This window comes from Puntigrus tetrazona, chromosome 4 (assembly GCF_018831695.1).
Source record: "Puntigrus tetrazona isolate hp1 chromosome 4, ASM1883169v1, whole genome shotgun sequence".
Lineage (NCBI taxonomy): Eukaryota > Metazoa > Chordata > Actinopteri > Cypriniformes > Cyprinidae > Puntigrus > Puntigrus tetrazona.
Genome location: NC_056702.1, coordinates 26,443,776 through 26,452,043, shown reverse-complemented (window position 1 = coordinate 26,452,043; position 8,268 = coordinate 26,443,776). Strand labels below are relative to the sequence as shown.

At 43.5% G+C, this 8,268-nt stretch overlaps 1 non-coding gene across 1 annotated transcript; it reads left to right on the top strand.

The window, feature by feature from the left end:
• The first annotated feature begins 4,814 nt into the window (after positions 1 to 4,814).
• On the top strand, positions 4,815 to 4,887 carry trnav-uac. The gene has a single exon. It is a non-coding gene; the product is annotated as a tRNA-Val (tRNA).
• Positions 4,888 to 8,268: the final 3,381 nt, after the last annotated feature.

Below are 8,268 nucleotides of genomic sequence, written 5' to 3'. Positions count from 1 at the left end.
CATGTAAAGGTTGAAAAGTAACGGTCCTAGCACTGAGCCTTGAGGAACTCCATATTTCACTTTTGATCTATATGATACCTCCTCATTTAATGCCACAAACTGATAGCGGTCAGATAGATATGATGTAAACCATGCTAAGGCGCTTCCTCTAATGCCAACATAGTTTTCTAGTCTATCCAAGAGAATGTTGTGATCGATAGTATCGAATGCTGCGCTAAGATCTAATAGCACTAATAACGAGATAAAACCACGATCAGATGATAGAAGCAGGTCATTAGTAACTCTAATGAGAGCAGTCTCAGTACTATGGTACGGTCTAAAACCTGATTGGAAATCCTCACAGACACCATTTTTTCTAAAAAGGAATACAGTTGTGAGGATACTACCTTTTCTAGTATCTTTGACAGAAAAGGAGATTAGAGATTGGTCTGTAATTTACTAAGTCTTTGGGATCAAGATGTGGTTTCTTAATGAGAGGTTTAACTACAGCCAGTTTAAAGGTTTTGGGAACATATCCTAATGACAATGATGAATTAATAATGTTCAAAATAGGATCTATGACTTCTGGAAGCAGATCTTTTAATAGTTTAGATGGAATAGGGTCTAACATACATGTTGCTGGTTTAGATGATTTAACAAGTTTGTACAAGTCTTCTTCTCCTATAATAGAGAAAGAGTGTAATTTTTCCTTAGGGATCTAAAGCTCATTATCTGATGTGAAACTGTAGTTGACGGCTGCATAGTTACAATTTTATCTCTGATGGTATCAATCTTAGAAGTAAAGAAATTCATGAACTCATTGCAGCTATACTCTTGGGGCATATTAGCACCTGCTGATGCTTTATTTTTGTTAATTTAGTCACTGTACTGAATAAATACCTGGGGTTGTGTTTGTTTTCTTCTAAAAGGGATGAAAAATAATCAGATCTTGCTATTTTTAATGCTTTTCTGTATGACAGCATACTCTCCCGCCAGGCAATACTGAAATACTTCTAATTTGGTTTTTCTCCACCTGCGCTCCATTTTCCGGGCTGCTCTCTTTAGGGTGCGTGTGTTGTCATTATACCATGGAGTCAGATTGTTTTCTTTTATCTTTTTAAGTGCAAAGGAGCAACTGTATCTAAAGTGCTAAAAAAAGAGAGTGCATAGTTTCTGTTACATCATCAAGTTTTTGCATCGTATTGGATGAACTAAGGAATTGAGATAAGTCAGGAAGGTTATTTAGAAAGCTTTCTTTTGTGGTGGAAGTGATGGTTCTACCATACTTGTAATAAGGTGCAGAGTTTACAGGTTTAACTATACAGAGTTCACACAAGACTAGATAGTGATCTGAAATGTCATCACTTTGCTGCAGTACTTCAACCATTTTAACATCTATTCCATGTGACAGTATTAGATCTAGAGTATGATTTTGACAATGAGTAGGTCCAGAGACGTGTTGTCTAACCCCAATGGAGTTTAAAATGTCTAAGAAAGCTGATCCTAATGAGTCTTTTTCATTATCAACATGGATATTAAAATCGCCAACAATTAAGACTTTATCTCATGCCAGTACTAACTCAGTTAGAAAATCAGCAAATTCTTTAATGAAATCTGTGCTGTGTCCTGGTGGCCTGTATACAGTAGCCAGTACAAACATGACAGAAGATTTATCACTAGCACATGATTCTGTAGATAATGTTATATGCAGCACCAAAACTTCAAATGAGTTATATTTAAAGCCTGCCCTCTGAGAAGTACTAAGAATATTGTTATAAATTGTAGCAACACCTCCCCCTCTACCTTTTAAACGTGGCTCATTTTTATAGAAATAATTTTGGGGTAGATTCATTTAGAGTAATATAATCATCTGGTTTTAGCCAGGTTTCTGTCAAACAAAGCAAATCTAGCTTCTGATCATTGATCAAATCATATACATAAAGTGTTTTTGTGGAAAGTGATCTAATATTTAGCGAGCCAAGTTTTATCATTTGCTTATTTGAATTATAGGTAGTTTTAATTTGTTGGACATTAATTAAATTATTGCTTTTGATTAGGTTTGGACGTTCTCTGCATATTCTAATTCGGGGAACAGACACAGTCTCTATAGTGTGATATCTAGGTGAAAGAGTCTCTATGTGCTGAGAATTAACTGCCTTCTGTGACGTGAGGCAGCTAGCAGACGGTCGGTTTAGCCGGTCTGTCTGCTTCCTGACCTGGGCACTAGTTGGTCATGTTGGAGCTATAAGACTATATGCCATATTTCTAGATAGAAGAGCGGCACCACCCCAAGAGGGGTGAAGACCATCTCTTTTCAACAGGTCAGGTCTGCCCCAGAAACTCATCCAATTGTCTATAAAGCCTATGTTGTTCTCTGCGGGCACCACTTAGACATCCAGCCATTGAGACCCAGCAATCTGCTGTGAATCTCATCACCCGGTAAGCAGGAGGGGACCAGAGCAGATTACATTGTCCGACATCGTGCTTGCAAATTCACACACCTCTTTAATATTATTTTTAGTGATCTCCGACTGGCGAAGTCGAACATCATTAGCGCCGACGTGAATAACAATCTTACGAAATTTACGTTTAGCATTAGCCAGCACTTTTAAATTTGACAAGATGTCAGACGCTCTGGCTCCCGGTAAGCATTGGACTATGGTGGCTGGTGTCTCTATTTTCACGTTCCGCACAATAGAATCGCCAATTACTAGGGCACTTTGATCAGGTTTCTCAGTGGGTGCGTCACTGAGTGGGGAGAACCTGTTTGATGTTCTGATCGGAACGGATGAGCGGTGTTTTGACCCGCGACTAGCCCGCCTCACGGTCACCCAATTGCCCTGCTGCACGGGCTCTGAAGCTGGAACCGAACAATGTACATGATTCACTGTACTAGTCGCATCCAAAGCAGTATCTACAGCCCTCGCATTCTTACTGTCCTCAATTAAAGTTTGATACGTGTCTCTAATTCTAAAACCTTCTCTGTCAGCCTAGCTATTTCCCTGCATTTATCACACGTGAATCCCTGATCGCTAACAGAGAAGGACAAGCTATACATGTGACAGACAGTGCAAGTGACGATGCAGGAGAAGCCATTTACTCACCGTAAGGATTCACTTACCACTCTTGTTTTGATGAGCTTGTGAAAATGGAGCGAACGAGCGCGAGGAACAAATGAACAGGAGCGGGGAAAAAGCCCACAATCGGCGCGAAAACGCTGGTGGGAGCGAAAGTTAATCGCTAACAGTACTAGCTCACCGCCCGAGTTTTAGATTAAAGCGAACGAACTAACAGCAGTCTAATTAGTTAGATTAATTTAATAGTATCAACGATATGTACACAGTTAAATTATATTTGATCGTTAGAGAAGAGGTGATAAATTGAAAGCGAAGCTACACGCAGCTACAAACAAACCAACCTCTCAGCAGACAGGAGCAATCGAGCCTCAGCAGACAGAATGCTGTTCGTGGACTATAGTTCAGCGTTCAACACCATAGTTCCCTCCACGCTCACCTCGAAGTTGGAGGTCCTGGGACTCAGCCCATCCCCGCGTCACTGGATCACCAACTTCCTAACTGACAGACCACAAGCCGCACGGATGGGAAAACACACCTCATCCTCCCTCACTCTCAGCACTGGAGCCCCTCAGGGTTGTGTTCTGAGCCCCCTGCTGTACTCGCTGTACACACATGACTGTGTGGCCACTACAAACTCCACCACCATCCTTAAATTTGCTGACGACACTGTCGTGGTGGGCCTGATCTCCAAAAACGATGAGATGGCCTACCTTCAGGAGATCAACAACCTGGAGAGATGGTGTCAGGAGAACAATCTGCTCCTGAACGTCAGCAAAACAAAGGAGTTAATAGTGGACTTCAGCACGAAGCAGGTGCGCTCTTACCATCCCATCAAGATCGACGGGACCCCAGTGGAGAGAGTGGACAGTTTCGGTACCTGGGTGTTCACATCACGCAGGACCTGTCTTGGTCCTGTCACATCAACACCCTGGTGAAGAAGGCCCGGCAGCGTCTATACCATCTGAGGCGCTAAGGGACTTCAGACTCCCATCTCAGGTGCTCAGGAACTTTTACACCTGCACCATCGAGAGTGTCCTGACGGGAAACATCACCTCCTGGTTTGGAAACAGCACCATGCAGGACAGGCGAGCCCTTCAGAAGGTGGTGCGGTCAGCTGAGCGCACCATCCGCACTGAGCTCCCTGTGCTGCAGCACATCTACAACAAGCGGTGCTGTACCAGAGCCAGGAAGATCGTGGAAGACCTCAGCCATCCCAACAATGGACTCTTTTCTCTGCTGCGTTCAGGAAAGCGCTTTCGTTCCCTGAAGGCAAACACAGAGAGAATGAGGAGGAGCTTCTTCCGCAGGCCATTCGGAGTCTGAACCAGAGAACACCCAGCACCTAATTACCGGGATTCCCATGTTCACCCCTCTTTCCCAGATACTCGCCACTTACTTTGGACAATTGCACTAGCCACTTTGCACTAGCCACTTTGCACTGGACATTCGCACAGCCACTTTTACATTTTACACTTATATTTTATATTCTACACTTATTTACATTTTATTTTTTAAACTTTGCACACTTTTTTATACATATTTTTATACATTATTTTATATTTTATATTTATATATATTTAAATTCTTTTTCTGTTTTCTTTTTTTTGATGCTGGACGGTTGTAAAAAACATTTCACTGCATGTCGTACCATGTATGTATGTGTATGTGACAACTAAAATTTGAATTTGATTTGATTTGATTTGATCTGCTATCATGGTCTGCAATTTTCCCTGACAGAGCACAAGCTCAGCTCCAGCAGTTTCTGTAGTGTAGTGGTCATCACGTTCGCCTTACACGCGAAAGGTCCTCGGTTCGAAACCGAGCAGAAACATTGCTTCTTGTTTTGCGAGATTTCCTAAAGTCTTCGCGACGTTCCAGGTGAATCATGGTAGATAAACAAGAAAAATTTTCCCTAGTGTAGCGGTTGTCACATTAGCCTCACTGCGCGAAAAGTCCCCCGCTGAAACCGGGAGGAAACAGGCACAGGCTTTATTGCTTTCTGTAAAAAAATGGCCCCCTTTTTATCTAAAAGGTTTTTCACTCTACGAATTATTTTACCGCCAAGTAGATTAGAGCAGGAACTCAAGGAAGTCTGCCTTGACACGTGTGTGGATTTAACAGAGCTTGTCAATTTGCTGTGAAGGTGTCCAATTTTCCTGACAGAGCACAGCACAAGCTCCAGTAGTTTCTGTAAAGAAATGGCCACCTGATTAAAGGTTTGTCACTCTACGAAGGCTTTTACCTCCAAGTAGGTTAGAGCAGGAACTCAAGGAAGTCTGCCTTGACACGTGTCTGGATTTCATGCAGCTTGTCAATCTGCTGTGAAGCTGTCCAATTTTCCTGACAGAGCAAAGGTAAAAGTTTTTCTGCCGCTCTAATCTGTGAAGGCCTTTCTTTACTTAGGTGTGAAGAAAAATATTTTTTCACTCTAGGTTGTGGTAACTGCCAGGCCAGCAGAGTCTGTGCTAATATCCAAGTAATTTTCAACAAAGCACAAAAAAAATGACCACTGTGGATTCTCAAAAGCACTTCTGGAGCTCCTGCTGTGAACTTAAGGAGGTCTTCTGTGAAACGCGCGTGTGGATTTCATGCAGCGTGTCAACCTGATATCATGGTCTGCAATTTTCCCTGACAGAGCACAAGTAAAGCTCCAGGAGTTTGTGTAATGTAGTGGTCATCACGTTCGCCTTACACGCAAAAGATTCGAAACCGAGCAGAAACAGAGCACAGCACAAGTTCCAGTAGTTTCTGTAAAGAAATGGCCACCTGATTAAAGGTTTTTCACGCTACGAAGGCTTTTAACTCTGAGTAGGTTAAAGCAGGAACTCAAGGAAGTCTGCCTTGACACGTGTGTGGATTTCATGCAGCTTGTCAATCTGCTGTGAAGCTGTCCAATTTTCCCTGACAGAGCAAAGGTAAAAGTTTTTTCTGCCGCTCTAATCTGTGAAGGCCTTTCTTTACTTAGGTGTGAAGAAAAATATTTTTTCACTCTAGGTTGTGGTAACTGCCAGGCCAGCAGAGTCTGTGCTAATATCCAAGTAATTTTCAACAAAGCACAAAAAAAATGACCACTGTGGATACTCAAAAAGCACTTCTGGAGCTCCTGCTGTGAACTTAAGGAGGTCTTCTGTGAAACGCGTGTGGATTTCATGCAGCGTGTCAACCTGATATCATGGTCTGCAATTTTCCCTGACAGAGCACAAGTAAAGCTCCAGGAGTTTGTGTAATGTAGTGGTCATCACGTTCGCCTTACACGCAAAAGATTCGAAACCGAGCAGAAACAGAGCACAGCACAAGTTCCAGTAGTTTCTGTAAAGAAATGGCCACCTGATTAAAGGTTTTTCACGCTACTGAAGGCTTTTAACTCTGAGTAGGTTAAAGCAGGAACTCAAGGAAGTCTGCCTTGACACGTGTGTGGTTTTCACGCAGCTCGTCAATCTGCTGAGAAGCTGTCCAATTTTCCCTGACAGAGCAAAGGTAAAAGGTTTTTCTGCCGCTCTAATCTGTGAAGGCCTTTCTTTACACAGGTGTGAAGAAAAATATTGATTCACACTAGGCTGTGGTAACTTAAGGAGGTCTTCTGTGAAACGTGTGTGGATTTCACGCAGCTTGTCAATCTGCGGATGACACGGTAGAAAACCGTCATCAGGGCGTTTCCCAACCAGAAGCCGTGGGTAGACAAAACTATCCGCGACTCTCTGAGATCCCGCTCCGCGCAGCCTATAACACGGGGATAGTCACCGGGGATATGTTTGAATACAAGGCTGCGTCATACGGCGGCGTGCGCTGAGAGCGGTGAAGGAGGCAAAGAGGCGCTACGGGAGGAAACTTGAGTCACAGTTTCAACACAGTGACTCTAGGAGCCTTTGGCAGGGACTGAGAAACATCACGGACTATAAAACGCCAACCTCCAGAGTGGAGAGCGCGGATGCTTCTCTGGCAGACGAGCTAAACTCCTTTATGCCCGTTTCGAGGCTGCAGCTAATCACGCTAATCACGCTAGCACCGCTAGCGGCATGATGAACAGCACGCATGCCGAGAGCCGGAGAGGAAATCGCGTTCACCATTTCGGAGCACGACGTAAGGAGGGCATTCAGGAGAGTGAACACCAGGAAGGCAGCAGGACCTGACGGCATCACAGGTCGGGTTCTGAGAGCCTGTGCTGACCAGCTAGCACCGGTGTTCACTGAGATATTTAATCTCTCCCTGAAACAGTCTATAGTCCCCTCATGTTTCAAAGAGTCCATCATTGTTCCTGTGCCGAAGAAACCTCAACCATCTTGCCTAAATGATTACCGCCCTGTAGCTCTGACGTCTGTAGTGATGAAGTGCTTGAGAGACCAGTCAGAGACTTCATCACCGCATCACTACCGGACACACTGGACCCACTTCAGTTTGCTTACCGCCAAAACCGGTCCACGGAGGATGCCATCACACACCTCCTCCACACAAACACAAGCCACCTGGATTTTAGGAAAGGGAACTATGTGAAAATCAATCAATCAATCAATCATTTTTATTTATATAGCGCTTTTAACAACACAGGTTGCATCAAAGCACTGTACAGTATAATGACAGGGATATATAGTGACGAGAGTGACCAATTTCTTATTAAATGCAGAGACGGTCTCTGTAGTCAATTCAACGATAGTCACTAGAAGTTAAGTGTCCCCAACCAAGCAAGCCAGAGGCGACAGCGGCAAGGAAACAAAACCCCATCCAAACAGAATGGAGAAAAAAAAAACCTTGGGAGAAACCAGACTCAGTTGGGGTCAGTTCTCCTCTGACCGGACGCCCAGCACTTAACCTCCAGTTCAATTTTAAACGCAGCTGTGTCAGATAGTGTAAATGACTTAGTGTGTGCGTGTGTGTGTGTGCATCAGGATCTGGTGATCTGTCGACGGGCGCATCTAGGTTTTCTGGTCTCTGATGAACATAATCCCTGTGTGCTGATCCACCATCTAGTCTGGATACAAACTGTGAAAACAGATTGAGAAAGAAACAGGACTAATATTAGCGTAGATGCCATTCTTTTTACGATGTCACAAGTACATCGTATTTTAGGAGTAGTGTTCCCGGTTCCAGCAAATCTAAGTAATGCAGCCTAAAAATCCTTTAACGGATTTGAATAATAAAAGGTGTGTTGGTGTGTTATGTGTAGGCTAAGTTAAAAAGATGTGTCTTTAATCTAGATTTAAACTGGCAGAGTGTG